Raw genomic sequence first — 21,893 nt, forward strand, 5'->3', positions numbered from 1 at the left:
GAGAGTATAACAAGTGAATATTCTTATCAGTTTTATTGATGCATTCAAAGAATGAACAAGGAAATACTAAAAAATAAAATATCGTATAGATCATCATAAAAAAAAAAGCATGCAACTTTGTACACATCTATTGACCTATCTTAGACAAAGGTTTTGTTTTGTTTTTGTTGTCCCTCTATGTACTGCAAAATCACAGATAGACAAAAGCAGTGTTGTTGACCTGGGGAATTTTGCCCCATGGGGGCAAAGTTGGCAATGTCAAGACAATTTTGATTGTCATAACAAGGAAGGTTCTACTGGCATCTAGTGGGTAGAGGCAAATGATGCTGCTAAATTTCCTATAATGCACAGCAAATTATCAGAGCAATCAGTTATTTGGCCCAAAATGGCAATAATTCTGAGGTTGAGAAAACCTGGGCAAAAAGAAGAAATTGGGCAGGTAAGTCATGGAAGATAAGTTTAAATTGGCAGTAGACATGAGCTCAATAGAAGGAAAAGAATAGAAACATTTTTAAACTGTATCTCTTTCAACTCATCCATTCTTTTGACAATCCAAAGATTTTTTTTTCAGGAACAGTGAACACAGATTTCCAGTTACTCAGTATTTATTAAACATTGGTTGTGTGCCAAACACATGAAGACATAAAAATAATTAAGACATGGTTGCTGTCCTTCGGAAGTTCAAATGAGGTAAGGCTGACTGAAAATCCAATCATTTTTCTATAATGTGTAAGTGCTGTGATAGAGGTCCCACATAAAAGGGTGATGGAGCTCTCCAGATGCAGTCAGAGAAGTTTTTCACTTATGAAAATTAAAAAAAAAAAAGACACACATTTTAGATATTTAGGACATTTGACTACAATTTGAAATTATGGTATGCTGGTAGAATTTCAGTCTACTGGATTTTTCAATGTGCTTAGTCATTATGTACTTTCTAGTATGCTTTTAAAGTCCCGGAATTCATTTCAAATTCATTCATTTGGGCTAATGCTTTTATCAAACATGGATCGAATAAAAGATATTCTCTACATTCTTTATGAATAGGATTATGAGTCTGGTTTAATAGTCTTTTTCTATGGAAAATGGCCATCCTAATGTCACCCCCCACCATGTAAGCTCTTAGAATTCTGGTAAAGCACTCACCACAGTCCTTTTAATGAAAATAAAGAATTGTGATCTCTTTATTCAGATCTCTTCACATCCTTAGCGATTTTTACATCTAGATAATTTTTATAACTTTTACTTTCTAAGTAGCAACACCCAGAAAATAAATCAACATTTTTCCAGGGCTATTTGGGAATAAAGATATGTTAATTGATAAGCAGTTCACAGAATACTTACTATGTGACAGTTACTAGGTGAGGGAGTGGGGGCTACAAAGAAATTAAGGGGGATAGACAAGTGTAGGAATGAATATAAATATGAACCCGCCATCCCTTTAATCACCAATGACACTGGTTCTGCGTTTCGATACTTTCTGAATCTGTGGACATCTCTTTTAACTTCGCTGCCACTATGGAGTCTTGCAGTCGCTTCCTAACTGGCTCCCAACAGTCTCTCTGGCTACAGAGTAAGGAATGGCCTGGATGGAAGGGCAGGAGTAATCCATTATAAATGGAAATTCTGATCACTTTGATCCTCAGTTTAAACCTCCTTAATGGCTACCCTAGCCTTTTATGAGGAATTAACTCTTCGAAAGTACAAACAGATCAATAGCCTTGCAGGAAATTGAAATGTTATCAAAATGACCCAACAAGAGATAGATAATTTATATTTTCTTATGAATTCATTTATTTCATTTAGCTATTCAAATCTGTTTGTGTATTTTTGCAAAGTTCTTTTATAATTTCTAATAGAATCTTTCAGTGTCCAATTTTTTTACTTTGTGCCTTCTTATTTTATTCTTGTTAGCTAATATCTATTTTGTTGTGTGTACATTTGAAGCGCATCATGCATATATTTAGTGATCAGGCTCTGATCATTTTTTCTCTTTTTTAACTTGTTCCTTTCTAACACACTGTAAAATATTGTTATTTACTTCTGATCCTATAGATTCATTTTGTTGCTCTCTTCTGTCTTTGTAAATTGCATATTAAGATTACCAAAATTATATAAATGGATCAAATTTTTTAAGCTATGATTTTTTTTTTGGTCATAGATTTAGCCATATTTCAAAAAATGTTTACATATAGTATATTCATTATTAGTGTCTTAGATATTCTGAAACTTTGTTTCTTTTTAATTTCTACTTTGAAACAGTTATGTAGGAAAGCTCTTACCATGAAGTGAGGGAATTTTTTGTTTTTGCAATTTTCTCTGTAATTATTTTCTAATTTTACTGCATTTTGGTCAGATAATTTCTAGTTTGGTAAGTTTACTGAGTTTTCTTGGTGACTTAATCTTTGGTCGGTTTTTGCAGAATGTTCCATGCGTTTAACCATCAGTCTGATAAAAAAAGAAAATCTCTTCTGTTAAGGGACTTTATCCTGATGATGAAGAGCAACTGTAGTAGTCATAAGGTTGTGAGAGGATTGTAAAAAGATTGATTGTGAGAGGAAGATTCTAAATTTAAAATTTCTGAGTGGAACAATTTCAGATGAGATCAAGCTCTGATGTGTAACCATGGAAGTGGTTAGTGATAGACAAGGTGATGAGAAAGTAATGCTGTGCAGCAGGCAGTGTGAGCCTCAAGCAGTCATGGGACAACTGAGGAATTAGGAGCAGCCCTCATTGAAGAGATCTTCAGTGGGTGCTGTACCCTCTAGGGACAGCTCTGAGTTAGTTAGGTCAGGGAGGTATAGGGAAAGTTCTTTGAAAAATGTGAATATTTCATTTGGGTTGACCATATATCTCTGTTTGGCCAGGACAGTCCCTCTTCAAAATCTGTTGTGTGGCCTAGTTAATCTCACTCTCAAAAGTGCCTTGGTTTGGATAATAAATTATATGGTCACCCTAGACAAAAGGAAGTTTGTTTTTGAAATCCATACAACATTATAAAGGATTCAATATAAATGCTGGGAATAGGAGAGAGATGGAAGTAATGATGAAGACACAGGCAGCTGCCTTACTTCCCCAGGGCTGCTGTAACAAAGTACCATAAACTGGATAGCTTGAAACAACAGAAATGTATTGTCTCACGGTTCTGGAGGCTAGAAATCTGAAATCAAGGTGTCAGCAGGACCATGTTCCCGCTGATGTCTCTAGGGAAAATTCAGTTCCATGCCTCTCTCCTGGCTTCTGATGATTTGCCTGCAATCCTTGGGATTCATTCTCTGCCTCTGTTGTCACATGGCCTCCTCCCCTGTGTCTGTCAGTTTGGGTCCAATTCTACCCTTCTTACAAGGACACAAGTCCTCTTGGATTAGGGCTGATCATAATTCAGTTAGGCCTCATCTTAACTAACCATATCTACAAAGATTCTATTTCCGAATAGGGTCACATGTACAAGACCAGGAGTTAGGATTTAAACATACTTTTTGGTGGTGGTGGTAGGGGAGGGAAAGAAACTCAACCCATGAAAGAGGCATAAGGGTTTGGCAATAAGAATTTTCTGTTGTTTGCAACTTTATAGAGAAAATTAAAGCCAGCAGATGGTACCTCCTTAAACACTCTCCCACCAGGCCCATACAGTTATAGAACCTACACCTATATCCTTCCCTCCTTCTTGCCCATTAAGCAAAGGAGTCCTCTTCTTCCTTTAGGCTAAGCTCTCCACCTATGTCCTGCACATCTACATATTTCCACAGGAAATTTGCTTTTAGCGTTACTGATTGGTCTCTTAAACTTCTGACTCCTCAGCATTTAAATATGTCTAAGTGTTTCCTACCTTAAAAATAATAATCTTTCTCAAAAATAATAAACTTCCAGGTACTGTGTTGTGGTTTTCTATACCTGGTATTATTTCTTCTTCACCTTCCATTCACTCTTCAACTCTGTTATCTGGCCTCAGCTCTTTCAGCTTTATTGAAACTGTAATTGTCAAGGCCATCAGTGATTTCCTTTTACTAAATTCAGTGGTTACTTTTACATTCAAATGTTACATGCCTGTGGACTGAAACTGCTGACCACTCCTTCCCCTCTTCTTGAAACCGTCTCCTCTCTCGGGAACACCCTAATGTTCTTCCAAACTCCCTGACATTCCTTGTTAGAGTTTCCTTTTCAGTTTCTTTTTCATTATCCACCCTTTCATTATTGGTGTTCTTTGGATTTCTGCCCAGGTCCCTCTTATTTTCTCACTCGTCCTGATAATTCTTATCCACAGACATTATTTTAACTTTTATATATATATAACTTGATGCTTTAAAATCTCTATCTCCCACCCAAATCCTGCTCTTCTCTCCTGAAGTTCCCCAGTTGACTGTCCCCAAAATACCTCAAATCAGCGATTTTTACAACTATAGTCATTATCTTGTCCTCAGACCTGCTCTTTCCCATGTTTTCATCATCTAGGTGAGCGGGGCACTGCCATCCACTCATTTGCTCAAGCTGGAAATAGGGGAGTTGTTTTGACCACCTTCCCCTTTCCCTCATCCATAATATCTAGTTAACTCCAAAGGACTTTGAATTCAACTTTTATTTCAAAATTTGTCTAATTGTTTCCATTTCTGCTGACACTACTCCACCTTCTAACTGGTCTGTATCTTTCTATCTTAATCTCCACATTCCTCCCCTTCCATGTTATGTGGTTATGTGTATATTCACACACGCACACACACACACACACACACACACACACACACACACCTACAACCCATTCTCCATATTGTATATTGCACCATGTGGTCTTTCTAAAATGTAAATATGATAAGAGCTTCCTCTTTCTCAAAAGACTTCAATGTTTCCTCATTGCGCTGAGGAAAATTTCAAACTCTTATAGCTAGCTTCTTGGAGTGTCTCCATCTGGTGGGGTATAATCCTGAAAAGGGTTTTATTTTTCTCCATTGGTGGTCAATATTGATTATCCCTTGTTTGCTCAAAAGCAGAGCCCTTCATGATGTTTTGGGCAGTTTCCTTAAAACCAGATCATTTTTGGCGATTTAAGGTCCCCCACAAGGCAAGATATACTTCCTTTAAGAGCTGACCCTAACTCTTCTTCTTGATGACAGGCTGATAACCAGTGGAGATGTGCTAGGCCTGATAAGAGAGAGAGGAGACTATACACCAGAGGAGCTCCAAGAACTAGGTAGCACAGACCAACATTGGACTTTTTTTTTTTTTTTTTATCTTCATTTTATTGACATATATTCACATACCACGCAGTCATACAAAACAAATCGTACATTTGATTGTTCACAGTACCATTACATAGTTGTACATTCATCACCTAAATCAATCCCTGACACCTTCATTAGCACACACACAAAAATAACAAGAATAATAATTAGAGTGAAAAAGAGCAATTGAAGTAAAAAAGAACACTGGGTACCTTTGTCTGTTTGTTTCCTTCCCCTATTTTTCTACTCATCCATCCATAAACTAGACAAAGTGGAGTGTGGTCCTTATGGCTTTCCCAATCCCATTGTCACCTCTCATAAGCTACATTTTTATACAACTGTCTTCGAGATTCATGGGTTCTGGGTTGTAGTTTGATACTTTCAGATATCCACCACCAGCTACCCCAATTCTTTAGAACCTAAAAAGGGTTGTCTAAAGTGTGCATAAGAGTGCCCACCAGAATGACCTCTCGGCTCCTTTTGGAATCTCTCTGCCACTGAAGCTTATTTCATTTCCTTTCACATCCCTCTTTTGGTCAAGAAGATGTTCTCCGTCCCACGATGCCGGGTCTACATTCCTCCCCGGGAGTCATATTCCACGTTGCCAGGGAGATTCACTCCCCTGGGTGTCTGATCCCATGTAAGGGGGAGGGCAGTGATTTCACCTTTCAAGTTGGCTTAGCCAGAGAGAGAGGGCCACATCTGAGCAACAAAGAGGCATTCGGGAGGAGGCTCTTAGGCACAACCATAGGGAGGCCTAGCCTCTCCTTTGCAGCAACCGTCTTCCCAAGGGTAAAACCTATGGTAGAGGGCTCAGCCCATCAAACCACCAGTCCCCTATGTCTGTGGTCATGTTAGCAACCATGGAGGTGGGGTAGGCGAATACCCCTGCATTCTCCACAGGCTCCTCAAGGGGGCACTACATCTTTTTTTTTCCTTGTTTTTCTTTTTTTTTTTTTAACTTTCCCTTCTTTTTTAAATCAACTGTATGAAACAAAAGTTAAAAAGAAAACAAACATACAATAAAAGAACATTTCAAAGAGACCATAACAAGGGAGTAAGAAAAAGACAACTAACCTGAGATAACTGCTTAACTTCCAACATGTTCCTACTTTACCCCAAGAAAGTTACCTAATATAGCAACATTTCTGTGAACTTGCTCCTACTATATCCATCAGAAATTAACAGACCATAGTCATTCCTGGGCATCCCCAGAACGTTAAATAGCTTATCTGTTCTTCTTGGATTATTGTTCCCCCTTCCTTAATTGCTCTCTATTGCTACTTCCCCTACATTCTACATTATAAACCATTTGTTTTACATTTTTCAAAGTTCACGTTAGTGGTAGCATATAATATTTCTCTTTTTGTGCCTGGCTTATTTCGCTCAGCATTATGTCTTCAAGGTTCATCCATGTTGTCATATGTTTCATGAGATCGTTCCTTCTTACTGCCGTTTAGTATTCCATCGTGTGTATATACCACATTTTATTTATCCACTCATCTGTTGAAGGACATTTGGGTTGCTTCCATCTCTTGGCAATTGTGAATAATGCTGCCATGAACATTGGCGTGCAGATATCTGTTCGTGTCACTGCTTTCCGATCTTCCGGGTATATACCGAGAAGTGCAATCACTGGATCGAATGGTAACTCTATATCTAGTTTTCTAAGGAACTGCCAGACTGACTTCCAGAGTGGCTGAACCATTATACAGTCCCACCAACAATGAATAAGAGTTCCAATTTCTCCACATCCCCTCCAGCATTTGTAGTTTCCTGTTTGTTTAATGGCAGCCATTCTAACCGGTGTTAGATGGTATCTCATTGTGGTCTTAATTTGCATCTCTCTAATAGCTAGTGAAGCTGAACATTTTTTCATGTGTTTCTTGGCCATTTGTATTTCCTTTTCAGAGAACTGTCTTTTCATATCTTTTGCCCATTTTATAATTGGGCCGTCTGTACTATTGTCATTGAGTTGTAGGATTTCTTTGTATATGCAAGATATCAGTCTTTTGTCAGTTACATGGTTTCCAAAAATTTTTTCCCATTGAGTTGGCTGCCTCTTTACCTTTTTGAGAAATTCCTTTGAGGTGCAGAAACTTCTAAGCTTGAGGAGTCCCCATTTATCTATTTTCTCTTTTGTTGCTTGTGCTTTGGGTGTAAAGTCTAGGAAGTGGCCGCCTAATACAAGGTCTTGAAGATGTTTTCCTACATTATCTTCTAGGAGTGTTATGGTACTTTCTTTTATATTGAGATCTTTGGTCCATTTTGAGTTAATTTTTGTGTAGGGGGTGAGGTAGGGGTCCTCTTTCATTCTTTTGGATATGGATATCCAACTCTCCCAGCCCCATTTGTTGAAAAGACCATTAGACTCAGTTCAGTGACTTTGGGGGCCTTATCAAAGATCAGTCGGCCATAGATCTGAGGGTCTATCTCTGAATTCTCAATTCGATTCCATTGATCTATATGTCTATCTTTGTGCCAGTACCATGCTGTTTTGGCAACTGTGGCTTTATAATAAGCTTCAAAGTCAGGTAGTGTAAGTCCTCCCACTTCGTTTTTCTTTTTTAGAGTGTCTTTAGCAATTCGAGGCATCTTCCCTTTCCAAATAAATTCGATAACTAGCTTTTCCAAGTCTGCAAAGTAGGTTGTTGGAATTTTGATTGGGATTGCATTGAATCTGTAGATGAGTTTGGGTAGAATTGACATCTTAATGACATTTAGCCTTCCTATCCATGAACATGGAATATTTTTCCATCTTTTAAGGTCCCCTTCTATTTCTTTTAGTAGAGTTATGTAGTTCTCTTTGTATAGGTCTTTTATGTCTTTGGTTAAGTTTATGCCTAGGTACTTGATTTTTTTAGTTGCTATTGAAAATGGTATCTTTTTCTTGAGTGTCTCTTCAGTTTGTTCATTTCTAGCATATAGAAACATTACTGACTTATGTGCATTAATCTTGTATCCCACTACTTTGCTAAATTTGTTTATTAGCTCTAGTAGCTGTAGCGTCGATTTCTCAGGGTTTTCTAGATATAAGATCATATCATCTGCAAACAATGACAGTTTTACTTCTTCTTTTCCAATTTGGATGCCTTTTATTTCTTTGTCTTGCCGGATTGCCCTGGCTAGCACTTCCAGCACAATGTTGAATAACAGTGGTGACAGCAGGCATCCTTGTCTTGTTCCTGATCATAGAGGGAAGGCTTTGAGTCTCTCACCATTGAGTACTATGCTGGCTGTGGGTTTTTCATATATGCTCTTTATCATGTTGAGGAAGTTTCCTTCAATTCCTACCTTTTGAAGTGTTTTTATCAAAAAGGGATGTTGGATTTTGTCAAATGCTTTTTCAGCATCTATTGAGATGATCAATTGATTTTTCCCTTTTGACTTGTTAATGTGTTGTAATACATTGATTGATTTTCTTATGTTGAACCATCCTTGCATGCCTGGAATGAACCCCACTTGGTCATGGTGTATGATTTTTTTAATGTGTCTTTGGATTCGATTTGCAAGTATTTTGTTGTGGATTTTTGCATCTATATTCATTAGGGAGATTGGCCGGTAGTTTTCCTTTTTTTGTAGCATCTTTGCCTGGTTTTGGTATTAGATTGATGTTAGCTTCATAAAATGAGTTAGGTAGTGTTCCATTTTCTCCAATATTTTGAAAGAGTTTGAGTAAGATTGGTGTCAGTTCTTTCTGGAAAGTTTGGTAGAATTCCCCTGTGAAGCCATCTGGCCCTGGGCATTTATTTGTGGGAAGATTTTTGATGACTGATTGGATCTCTTTGCTTGTGATGGGTTGGTTGAGGTCTTCTATTTCTTCTCTGGTCAGTCTAGGTTGTTCATATGTTTCCAGGAAATTGTCCATTTCTTCTACATTATCCAGTTTGTTGCCATACAGTTGTTCATAATATCCTCTTATAATTTTTTTAATTTCTTCAGGATCTGCAGTTATGTCACCTTTTTCATTCATTATTTTGTTTATATGGGTCTTCTCTCTTTTTGATTTTGTCAGTCTAGCTAGGGGCTTGTCAATCTTGTTGATCTCAAAGAACCAACTTTTGGTGATATTTATCCTCTCTATTGTTTTTTTTGTTCTCTATGTCATTTATTTCTGCTTTAATCCTTGTTATTCCTTTTCTTCTACTTGGTTTAGGATTGGTTTGCTGTTCATTTTCTAGCTTCTTCAGTTGATCCATTAGTTCTTTGATTTTGGCTCTTCCTTCATTTTTAATATATGCGTTTAGTGCTATAAATTTCCCCCTTAGCACTGCTTTTGCTGCATCCCATAGGTTTTGGTATGTTGTGTTCTCATTTTCATTCGTCTCTATATATTTAGCAATTTCTCTTGCTATTTCTTCTTTAACCCACTGATTGTTTAGGAGTGTGTTGTTTAACCTCCAGGTATTTGTGAATTTTCTAAGTCTCTGATGGTTATTGACTTCTAATTGTATTCCATTGTGGTCAGAGAATGTGCTTTGAATAATTTCAATCTTTTTAAATTTATTGAGGCTTGTTTTATGTCCCAGCATATGATCTATTCTGGAGAAAGTTCCATGAGCACTAGAAAAGTATGTGTATCCTGGTGATTTGGGATGTAATGTCCTGTATATGTCTGTTAAATCTAATTCATTTATCAGATTGTTTAGGTTTTCAATTTCCTTATTGGTCTTCTGTCTGGTTGATCTATCTATAGGAGAGAGTGATGTGTTGAAGTCTCCCACAATTATTGTGGAAACATCAATTGCTTCCTTTAGTTTTGCCAGTGTTTCTCTCATGTATTTTGTGGCACCTTGATTGGGTGCATAGACATTTAAGATTGTTATTTCTTCTTGCTGAATTGCCCCTTTTATTAGTATGTAGTGGCCTTCTTTGTCTCTCAAAACATCCCTGCATTTGAAGTCTATTTTATCTGAGATTAATATTGCTACACCTGCTTTCTTTTGGCTGTAGCTTGCATGAAATATTTTTTTCCATCCTTTCACTTTCAGTTTCTTTGTGTCCCTGTGTCTAAGATGAGTCTCTTGTATGCAACATATTGATGGTTCATTTTTTTTTTATCCATTCTGCGAATCTATATCTTTTAATTGGGGAGTTTAATCCATTTACGTTCAACGTTATAACCGTGAAGGCATTTCTTGAATTGGCCATCTTATCCTTTGGTTTATGTTTGTCATATTTTTCCCCTCTGTCTATTAATATCCTTTATTGTACCCATACCGAATCTCTTTAGTACTGAACCTTTCTCCAAATCTCTCTGTCCTGTCTTTGTTTCTCTGTCTGTAGGGCTCCCTTTAGTATCTCCAGTAGGGTAGGTCTCTTGTTAGCAAATTCTCTCAGCATTTGTTTGTCTGTGAAAAATTTAAGCTCTCCCTCAAATTTGAAGGAGAGCTTTGCTGGATAAAGTATTCTTGGCTGGAAATTTTTCTCACTCAGAATTTTAAATATATCGTGCCACTGCCTTCTAGCCTCCATGGTGGCTGCTGAATAGTCACTACTTAGTCTTATGCTGTTTCCTTTGTATGTGGTGAATTGCTTTTCTCTTGCTGCTTTCAGAACTTGCTCCTTCTCTTCTGTGTTTGACAGTGTGATCAGTATATGTCTCGGAGTGGGTTTATTTGGATTTATTCTATTTGGAGTTCGCTGAGCATTTATGATTTGTGTATTTATGTTGTTTAGAAGATTTGGGAAGTTTTCCCCAACAATTTCTTTGAATACTCTTCCTAGACCTTTACCCTTTTCTTCTCCTTCTGGGACATCAATGAGTCTTATATTCGGACGTTTCATATTATCTATCATATCCCTGAGGTCCATTTCGATTTTTTCAATTTTTTTCCCCATTCTTTCTTTTATGCTTTCATTTTCCATTCTGTCATCTTCCAGGTCACTGATTCGTTGTTCAACTTCCTCTAGTCTTGTACTATGAGTGTCCAGAATCTTTTTAATTTGGTCAACAGTTTCTTTAATTTCCATAAGATCATCCATTTTTTTATTTAGTCTTGCAATGTCTTCTTTATGCTCTTCTAGGGTCTTCTTGATTTCCTTTTTCTCCCGTACTATGGTCTCATTGTTCATCTTTAGTTCTTTGAGTAGCTGCTCTAGGTGCTGTGTCTCTTCTGATCTTTTGATTTGGGTGCTTGGGCTTGGGTTATCCATATCGTCTGGTTTTTTCATATGCTTTATAATTTTCTGTTGTTTTTGGCCTCGTGGCATTTGCTGAACTTGATAGGGTTCTTTTAGGATTTGTAGACCAATTGAAGTCCTTATCTCTAATTTGTCAGATCTACAGCTTCGTGGAGTACACTTTCTCTAACTAACCAGCAGGTGGCGTCCATGAGCCACCTGTTCTCCACAAGCCAGTTCTCCCCTGCTTAGCCTTTTTGGTGAGTGGGGGAGTGAGTCTTGTGGGGTCCAATTGGTGTACCAAGCTTGCGTGTGTAGTTGGTGTTGCCTGCCCTGTATATGGGGCGTGTTTCTGAGCAGTCAGGGAGGGGGGGTGGCTCTAACAATCAAATCTCCCTGGTGATCCTAGAGTTTTAAAGCTGCTGCAATAGTCTAATACTTCAGTTCAGTCCTGCCACAGTTTGTCTCTGCCACTGACCCACAAGTCCTTGGTATTGGCGTATGGCTCCTGAGACTTGCAAGTGGGCCCCCCTTCCAGGCCGTGCACCCCAGGTCCTCTGTTGAGGGATGACTGTGCTATGTCACAGGTGAGTGCCATCCCCCCAGGGCAGTTCTGGGCTGCTGGGCTGTGTAGGGAGGCTCCCAGTCTGCTGAAATGATGGCTGAATGGGGCTTTGTTAATTCACACTGCTCCACCTTCCCCACTCTGGGACAATCAGCTGAGGTTGCAGGGAAGGCTAATGTCCACGCCCAGTTTTGTGGTGTGTGCCTGTTATTTGAAGCACTTCCGTCACACTGGGTTGTCTGGGGCAGCTCTGGGCAATGGGGCTGGCGCTGGGCAGGAGTGTTTCCTGTCCACCAGGATGATGGCTGTGAGTGGACACCCCCCTTTTCTTGGGAAGTTGTGTTGTTTAGTGAATTTTCTCAGCCACTGGATTATTGCCTTTTGTCTCAGAGCTCTCTTAGTTCTGCTCTTGACTTGACCTGCCCAAATTGCAAGTCTTTGAAGCTTTCTGTATTGGGCTTCTTAGAGTAATTGTTTTAGAGAAAGAAAAAAGGATTAAAAAAAAAAAAAAAGGGCCCTCCTCAGAGATCTAATGGGTTATTGAAATGCTAAGAGACAAAGCAACCAGGGCCATTAAGGAAAGGTCCACAGGGCAGAGAGATCAGCTTTTCTTCGGGATTTGCATATGCGCCTCAGGGCCTGAGCTCTGCCCTTCCCCTTTCTATGTTCACCAGAACTCCAAAAATCCTCCGCTTTTATTTTGGAGTTTTTCGTGTTGTTTTTTTTCTATGCTTGTCTCCTCTCTGCTGGGCTGGCTGCTCTTAGATTCTCTGGTGTCTGGTCTCAGTCTATCTATGGTTGGAGTTTGGATCAGTAGAATGAGTTTCCGATAAGGGCTGCCACTGCAGTTCTCCCTTCTCCTTCCCGGAGCTGACAGCCCCTCCTCCCACGGGACTGAGCCTGGCAGGGAGGGGCGCGGGTCCCCTGGCCACAAAAACTTACAGATTTCGCTGATCTCAGCAGTTCCACGTTTTCATGAGTGTTGTAGGAAGTATGCCCAAAGTCAGATTGCTCTGTGGTGTCCAGTCCACGCAGTTCCTGGCTTTCTACCTACTTTCCTGGAGGAGTAACTAAAACATACAGCTCACCAGTCCGCCATCTTGCCGGGTAAACCCAACATTGGACTTTGAGGGTTTTTATTCAAGGGTGCTGGAATGTAAGAGTAGATAAGCAAGAATTCATCGACTTGGTAGAACTTTCTCAACACACTTAATTCAACACTCTGGCAAGGATGGGCAAACTCACTGCAAGGATGGCTATTAGAAGCCTGGAGAAAGTGACGGCCCAGGCTGAGTAAAGTGTGAATGCCTAGATACCCTGGAAAACAAGAGAGGAAGGAAGAAAGAAAGAGGTTGGGAGGAGTGGGCAATGTTGGCATGGATATATTATGTGAGGTTGAAAGACCCACCAGAGGATTCTGTTTCACAGGCAGGTCCAAAGGACATACTGTTCACCAAGGCCATCAGGAATGCACTGATAACAGTGGCCCCAACATCCCTGACAAGTTTAGGGTGACTCTCCTCTGCAGGCCAGGGCTGACAGTGGGAGAGCCAGTCACAGAGCTCACAGGGCTGGGCTTGTTACTGTCCATGGGAATAGTGGAGCCTTGAAGCACTAAAGGTCAGGTGGTGGCACTTAACTGCCAGAAGCCAGAAGGCAGTAATTCCTCTTATAACTGGCAAGGGCAGAGGGCAGCCAAGAGCTCTTGAACTTCAGGGAGGTTTGGAGATGGTAAATGGTAAATGGAGCACATGGTTCCTAGGAGCAAAATAGATGGGAGCTAAAAAGAATACTCTAAAAATCTACAATCAGAAAAAAGAATAATGAAGTAGGAAGCTGAGGATGGTTAGTCCTATAACAAGCCAAGATCCTTGTTTGGTTCCCAGATCTGAGCCAAATCTCAGATGTAGAACTTACTGACGTAACTCATCCTGCAGGGAATGGTGCACCCATTAAATACCTAAAGGATCCATGGGTGGCAGCCCCTACTGTATCTTCATTTAATTGACCAGTCTGGCCTCTATGGAAACAGGATGGATCCTGGAGGATGACTGTAGAGTGCTAAAGTACAGCTGAGTCATAGCCTGTTTGTAGCTGCTATGCCAGAGGACATAGCTGGTGAATGCATTTTATTTCTATTCCAGGTAGAAAAAAGGATCTTGAACAGTTTGCATTCACACAGAAGGGACAGCAATACTCACAATTTCATCCCAGAGCTGTGTTAACTCCCCTGCTCTCTCTTATAATATAGTACAAAGAGCTGGACTGCCTGGATATCCCACAGGATGTCACATGTTCACAGAACATTCATTATATTGATGACATTGGGCTGATCAGACAGGACAAGAAAGAGGTGACTAGTACACTGGAAGCCTTGGTAAGATGCATCACTCCACAGGGTGGGAGATAAACCTATGAAGATTCAGGGACCTACCATTTCAGTACATTTTTAGGGCTCTGGTGGTCAGGAGCATGTTGGTTTATCCCTTCCAAAGAAAAAGACAAATTGCTGCATCTTCCATCTCCTACCTGGTAGGCCTATTTGGGTTCTGGCAACAACACACTCCACCCCTAGGAGTACTTATTTGGCCCTTACACTGGGTGACACAGAAGTCTTCCAGCCTTGAGAGAGGCCCATGGCAGGAGAGAACTCTGCAACAGGTCCAAGCTGCAGAGCAAGCTGACACTGTGGGTCATGCAGTCTGGCCAGTGAGGGGGAAAGATTCAGTGTGCAGCTTGTGGTGGTGGGAGAATCACATTGCTGACCCTTAACATTCTGGAGCAAGGCTATGCCTTCTAGAGCAGAGAATGACACAGCTTTTGGGAAATAGTTCTGGGAGTGTTTCTGGGCCCTGGTAGAGATGGAACCCTTGACCATGAGGCACCAAACAACCATACATCCAAAACTGCACATTATGAGCTGGGTTCTGTCAGACTCACCAAGTCATAAAGTTGGACAGGCCAGATTTGCTGTGGGGTAAAATGTGGGTCCATTTCTGTGACACATGGGACTCCTTAAAAAAACACTTTGGAATGCTCCTCACTGTCTGGCGGAAGCTTCCTTAGAATGTGCTGCCAGTTTTCTCCTCCACCCAACTGTACTTGCTCCCTCTTCTCCCTCGCAGTTGCGTGTTCCTCCTGCCTTCTCTGTTTCCTGCCATTTCTTCTTACAGCCATTTCCTCCAATACCTCTCTTGCACACCTAATCCCATCTTGGTGTCTTTTCAGGAGGATCCAGACTAACCCAGGGAGCCCCCTGATGATAGTCTTAAGAGGGAAAATGCCAGAAAGAATAACAAACTCCATGAGGACTTATTTTTCTTGAGGAATTTCTACACCAAATCTCCAGTAAACAACTTTAAGTTATAAGTTGTTTGTCTTCAATCTGTCCCTACACATTCAGACTAAGAATTCAATTTCCCAAGGCCAGTCCCCTCCACAGGAGAATATCACTTCTAACCCTAACTACAGCAGAGATGGAAGAATGTGAGCTCCAGTTTAGGCTTCTGGGCCCGAGTCCTCTGTCCTCAGGGCCCCCATTCCAATTCAGCTTTCAATTAACGATCATGAAAACAAAAGGAAGCTTGCTGACCTTAGTCTTGTGTGGTCTCTCTGTGTGCAAAAACTTGTGTCCTCTCCCTCCCTTTACTTTCATTCTTTGTAGTTTTGTAGGTGGCCCACTGGGGAGCCATAAGGCCTGTTCCCACATACAGCCCACCCCAGATGAATCCTTGTGTGGTTCTGATCAAATTTCAGGATCTACCCTGCCCAGGACTTTTGTGATATTACAAGGAGAGCTGCCTTGGGAGTTGATGGAAATATCTGGAGGTGAGAGCCCCTGCTGTGCCAGCCGCCTTCCATTTCAGCTGAAGTTAGCAGTCACCTTAACTTCTCTGTATGGAACCCTCAGATCTTAGGGTAGACCCTTAGTGCTTACAAATACACCTCACTTGTAAGCAGTGAACCTCCTGGTCGATACTGACTGTCTTCATTGCAGTACTCCCTAAGTCTTCTAGAGCATGGATTTATACACATATTCTTCAGCACCCCTCACCATGATTAGGTTTTTCCATGGTAATCTGTTGGGTGAGATGCATGTTTCTTTGGTATGATTTAGAATAGACTTCTAAAAACGGTATCGTGGAACACTGATTCCTCGAGATGTTGATAATTTTTCTGCCAAAATGTTTCCATGGTCAAATACAATTTTTTTTTTAAATGTGGAGTTAAAAATATATAAAAGAATACAATAAAATTAAAATGTTTTGACTTCAGGACTTTCCAAAGTCTTTAAGATGATTAAGAGCATTGTGCATCTTCAAGAGGAAAACAGAGTATGTAACATTTCCCAAAATTATTTACTGCAGAACTCATGGAGTCCATCCTGGTTTTTGCAGGGTGACTTTCCAGAAGTAATGTCTAATGGACAGCATATATAAAATTAAAGCCTAGCTGTGAGATGGATTCAGAGTGCTGTCTCCTGCCTTATAAGGTGTCGCAACTGGAGCAAAGCTGGTCCCTGTTGTCCCTCTCTGTGGAGGGTCCTGCAGCCAGAGGCGTCAAGACTAGGTACAATTTGATTTTGGAGTCCTGGATGTTTCTCTGACGACACAAGAGTGTTTAACTCCTTGCCTTCAACTTTAAACGTTGCCAGATGCAGACTGTGAGGTGTGTCACTAATTATTTTACACTCATTTGGGTCCCATCAGAAAACAAAGCTCATGGTAGCTGAGAAAAACAGGTCACAGTTTGAATTTATTTGGCAATGGAGGGTATTGGATTTTGTCCCTGAATATCTCCTTTGGCAACTCTAAAACCTCCCAGCTTTTGCTAAATAAACTGTCTCTGTTTATGTGACACCCTCTAACAGCCTGGAGTGCAGACCGTCCTTCTGATTGAAGGCCTCCTAAGTTATAGTTTATGTTCAACCTATTGCATATCACCATGCAATATTTAGCAAACAGTCGTAGGATACATATACATTCAGAGGCCCCCTGGTATTTGCTGTGATCTAAACATAACCTGGATTTAGAGTGAATGACTTTGCTAATTACTCTCTGGAGTTAAGGATCAGCAGGACAGATAGAAGCAGGGAAAACAGCCTAAATCAAATTGAAAAGATTTAAATAGTTGGCTGATACTCACAGCAAATCCTAGGGACGTAGGTTTGGGAAACGTATGCTTGTAGGAACAATTGTTGTTGGTTTTCTTACAGGTTTGAGGCTCAGTCTGGCTACTGGACATAATTCAATTTTTAAATACTCCATGGCTGGCTCAATGAGACTAGCTTCGGGAACTGTCTGGAAATGTAAAGGAACTTGCTGCCGCACTGTGGTATATTCGGTTCTTGCACGCAATCTGTTAAAAAGTCTGCAGATTTTCTGAATATAACATTGAGGATTTATTTCAGCATTTAATTATATTTATATATTTATCACTCACTTCTTTTCACTGAAGATCTAAGGGCATGGATTTATCTTTAGAGTATCAGATTTTTCCAGATAAACAAGACATTTTCTGTCCCTTCATTGCTCTTATGCATTCTTTCCAAAACAGCGAGCTACACTGCTATTTCTGTAGTGATAAGATGTCAAGTCTCTCCTCTTTGCCATTTATTTTTTCCTAGAGAAGTGTAACCGTGTAGACAAGACAGACTTATTTGTAACATAACAGGTAGATAGGGAGAGGGTCTGTGTAAGACCAGGATTGATAGAGCATGTGTCCAAGAAAGGATGAGGGGGAAAATGAGGACAGAATCAATGAGCATGTTAAGGAGGTGAAGATAGATGTCAGGAAACCCTGTGTGTTTGATTTTCTAATGTTTCCAATTTAATTCTATGTTTTCACCTTGAGGCTTAACTACGGAGCTTTAGTAATGCTCTTTTCCTAAGGGAAACATTGGCACTTCTGGCCTTTGAAGAAAAGAATACTCTACTTGAATACGTTTTCCAGGATTTTCTTTTTTTGTCCAAAGGAAATAAATTGAACATCACAGATGATTTTGTAGGAAAAAAAAAAAGTAATGAAATTCGACTCACAGACCCTGAGGTCGTACTGAGGCCATGGCACCCTTCTGGGGGCAGGGGTGGAACGCTGCAAGGAGCTGGAATAGCAGGGACCCTGACTATTTGCAGGGTCTTTGGAGGATGCTGGGAGGAATCTCTGCCCGTGTAGATGAGACCAGTCCTTTGACCCATGAACTCTCTTGTCATCACTTACAGGAGGGAAAAGTTAGGATTGTGTGCTAGAAACCCATTTGAATTCCTTCCTATGGAGTTCTCATTTCCATGAACTGAGGAGTTTTCCATAGTGTTCCTCATTGTACAGTAATAGAGTAAATGACTCCCATGTCTGTACTGCATCTTTGTAGCTTTTGTGCAGAGACCTATTGTCACAATTACCACCCCATTTGATTGCAGGTCTGTCTTCTGTAGTAAACTAACCCTGGAAGGGAAGGTAGCATGTCATACCCATCTTGCCTCCTCAGTGCCTGCTACAATATCAGACCTTCAATAAGAGCTCAGCTGATGTTTGCTAGACTTAATCGAATTGAAAGTGTCCACAGTGGGAGCAGAGAGGGGAAAGAGAAAGGTGTAAAACCTACCTTCTTTTCATTCTCAGAAGGAAATTAAGGAGAGACTTCTTAGAATCATTAAGCTTCATTTTCCCACTTGCAACCAGAAATCCATCAACTCTAAGTTTGCACAGACACACGAACACTGACCACATACCCTACCTCTTTTATAGTTCAAACTGAAAACCAAGGCTCTGTCCTCATAGTTCACAGCCTAAATAAGCCAATCTGGGTTTGTACCAGTTACCAGCTGCTCCTTGTCCTTGTCAGACAGAAAAATAGATACATGACTTATAGCTGTCACAAATTACAGTGCTCATGCTACCTAGAATAGTACAAGCTGTACTTTCTTTTTCTCAACAATCAACCTAGATGTGGAAAACCCATTAGGACATCTTTGCTGTGCTTTCCCCTGCCTCCCTCATCCTCTCATTGCATCTCTGCAGGACAGCCTCTAGGCGTATTTCTTTTTCTAAGTTAATTAAAACAGGGGACAGCCACTGCTACAGTTGCAAGGTGATTACACACACAAGTAGATTTCATCATTAATGTCTACCCCTTAAACTGTTGCATACTCAATTTGCCATTGCTCAGTTTCATCCATTACTCCTAATTGGAGCCTGCACCTACTTATTCAATTCATCAGGTATTTATGGAGCATCTACCAAGAGTGAAAAGCTGTGTCGGTGACACTGGCAGGGAAAGGACAAATCTAAATATAGGCTATGCTTGATCTTCTGTGTGCTCACACTTAATACAAGCAGGAACAGCTCAAAACCATGGTGAGGTAAGAAGCTAGTTAGTGGTCACCTCTTATTGCTGGGGGTATTTAAGCAGAGACTTCATTCATTTGTTCCTTCAACCAATATTTATTAAGTGCTCACTGTAGACAGAACTCCCCATATTGGTCACTATTGTACTACCATGCCAAGTAAAGTGGCTAGAAGAGAACTTAGAAATGATGTTGGTAGTGGTTCAGGATAGGGCTAAAGATCATTCCACATCAACATTTAAACTCTCTGATTCTTCTGGCAGAACTGGGCAAAACTGCTTATGTACAGACTAATCCTCTCGACCTAGAAGAGGAAATGAGTTCTTCCAACAGAAACAGCATGAGTTATTGTTTTCTCTCCTGGGTCTCATTTAGTCATGTCCTAACATTTTATATCTAGTCTAGTGAGTTAAAAAAAAACTTTCGAAGACAGGTTTTTATCTGTATACATAAAACTAAGTTATCTATACACATAAAACTCAGCTACCTGTTTGCTTATAAGAAAATTTTCTTACGGTTCTCCTAAATCTCATGAAAAGCAGATGCAGGGGTCTTATAGCCCCTAGAATTTGTGGACCTCTCTCCTGGGCCTCTCTTCCTTTAGGCGAGACAGGCAAGCATTTCAGGAGTGCATTATCACATCTACAGGGAGGGGCAAGAGCACCCTCTAGTGGCTCATTTGTATCAAGATGACTTTTGCTTCTACCCTCTCTTGGCAAATTGAAAGACAATTTGTTCTTTACCAAACTTCACTGCTGGAGCAACTTGACCTGAGTCTGGTGAGTACTTCAACTCTCTTCCTCTCAAAGATAGTCACTTCTTCTACTATTATATGCTTGTGTGCAAAAAGTACTGGCCTTGGCATTAAAAGAGCTGGGATTAGAATCCTTGTCTCAAGCAAGAAAATGGTCGTCAGTTCTTTTCTCTAATCTTCAACATGGGAACTGCTGTAAGGATTAAACAAAAAATTGCATTAAAATATGACACAAAGGACACACAGGGAAAAATAGGTCACATTAAATTAGCATTCTGTTAGGGAATGACTCACCTATTTTTTCTCTTACTTTGGGTATCAGCATAATATTTTACTTTAATAATAGTCATATGGGTTCCAAACAATCACAGTATCTAAAAATAACCAGAGTGGTTCAGTGATTCTTAATAAATCTTTTAGTCATCTTCATTAAGCATTGCATTAAGTGTTGAGTTAAATTTTCTGCTAGGAGAATTAAACAAAACTTACTCTATACATTTATCAGAACCTTCTATGTGTGGTTGTGTATGTGTGTGTGTGTATCTTTAATTGGTTGCATAACTCAGCCTCCAAATTCTTACTAAAGAGCTGTTGATTGTGATGCAGGCAATAGAAGAGAATTCAACAAAACTGAAATTCTCACCAGAAAAGACCATCCTTTTTATATCTGTTTCTTGCTTTGAGGCCTTCGAAATCAACCAAAAAATTTTTGTTTTTATTAACTCCGGACATAGCAGTGCCAAGCAGGAGCTGTCTCTGAGACCTGAACTTCTGTATACCGGGATTGTCACAGGTTCCCTGAGGGACCGGTTTTCTCCTTGGGCTCTCATAATGAGTGGGGTGAGCTGTTTTTCTTCTCAGAGTGGGAACTGAAGTGGGAGCTGAAAATACAGTGCAACAATATTACATAACCTGTTCAACACCATTAAACGTGTTCCCCTTACCCTCCAGCTACAAAAGCAACCACAGCTATGTAAGTTAAATGCATTTTTTCTGTATTCCTTTCACTTCAAGGTAGTCTGAAACAGAGCTGTATTCAAATCCTGTTTCTACCACTTACTAGCTATAGGCTTTGGGTAAGTCAATTGACCTGGCTAAGCTTGAATGTTTTCATCTCTGATAGAGTAATATCTACGTCACAGGGTTGCCATGACGATGACATGAGATATTGTAGATAGAAGATCTAGCACAGAACCTGGCATTTATGTTTAATAACTGATAGTTATTGCTGATAAATATTACTAAATCATCTATAAGTTATAAGGATTTTAATGATTTAAAAATAATTATTTTTAGATGGCTTCATGTTGTATTTGCACACATTTATTTGCAAAAACCTGAATATCACAGCCTAGTCCCACTCATTGCCGGGGAAGAGAATGTGATGAAATAACTTGTGTGACCATTGTACAAGTCAAGGCCATAATTGCATCCACCCTTCAGTCTTCAGGGACCCGTCTCAGACTCCATGGTTAGGAGCAGGGTTATAAAGCCTTACCAGTGACCTCATAAAAGCCATTGAGCCAGCAAGTGTAACAGTGTTCCTGGCTGCCTGGCAGCCTGTTCCAGAAGCTGGAGCCCAAGCTGCTCTTCGCTGGCTGCATCGCACCTGGGAGCCCTGGGAGCTGGGCCAGCCACCTGGAGAACCACACTCATTGCCTTTCTCTGCCACAGAGAGTGGTTTGGGGAATATGGGCTCATGCTGGCCCTGGCTTGTTTCAGTTACAAAGCACTTTTCCTTTGCCCTGAAATGCTGAGTCAAGTCAGTCAATTTCAAGAAGAAAAAAGAAGAACTTCTTTGTTTCTTTTTCTTTAATCGATTCTCCTCTTGGCCTATGATTCCTGAGGCAAGCACTACACTGTTTTAATTGCCGCTTCTTGGCAGAAATGGG

General features: G+C 40.2%; 1 long non-coding RNA gene across 1 annotated transcript; it reads left to right on the plus strand.

The window, feature by feature from the left end:
* The first annotated feature begins 650 nt into the window (after positions 1–650).
* On the plus strand, positions 651–17,267 carry LOC119538328. The gene is made up of 3 exons (XR_005217545.1): positions 651–690; positions 16,299–16,470; positions 17,117–17,267. It is a non-coding gene; the product is annotated as an uncharacterized LOC119538328 (long non-coding RNA).
* Positions 17,268–21,893: the final 4,626 nt, after the last annotated feature.

The sequence above is a fragment of the Choloepus didactylus genome, chromosome 6 (genome assembly GCF_015220235.1).
Source record: "Choloepus didactylus isolate mChoDid1 chromosome 6, mChoDid1.pri, whole genome shotgun sequence".
Classification (NCBI taxonomy): Eukaryota; Metazoa; Chordata; class Mammalia; order Pilosa; family Megalonychidae; genus Choloepus; species Choloepus didactylus.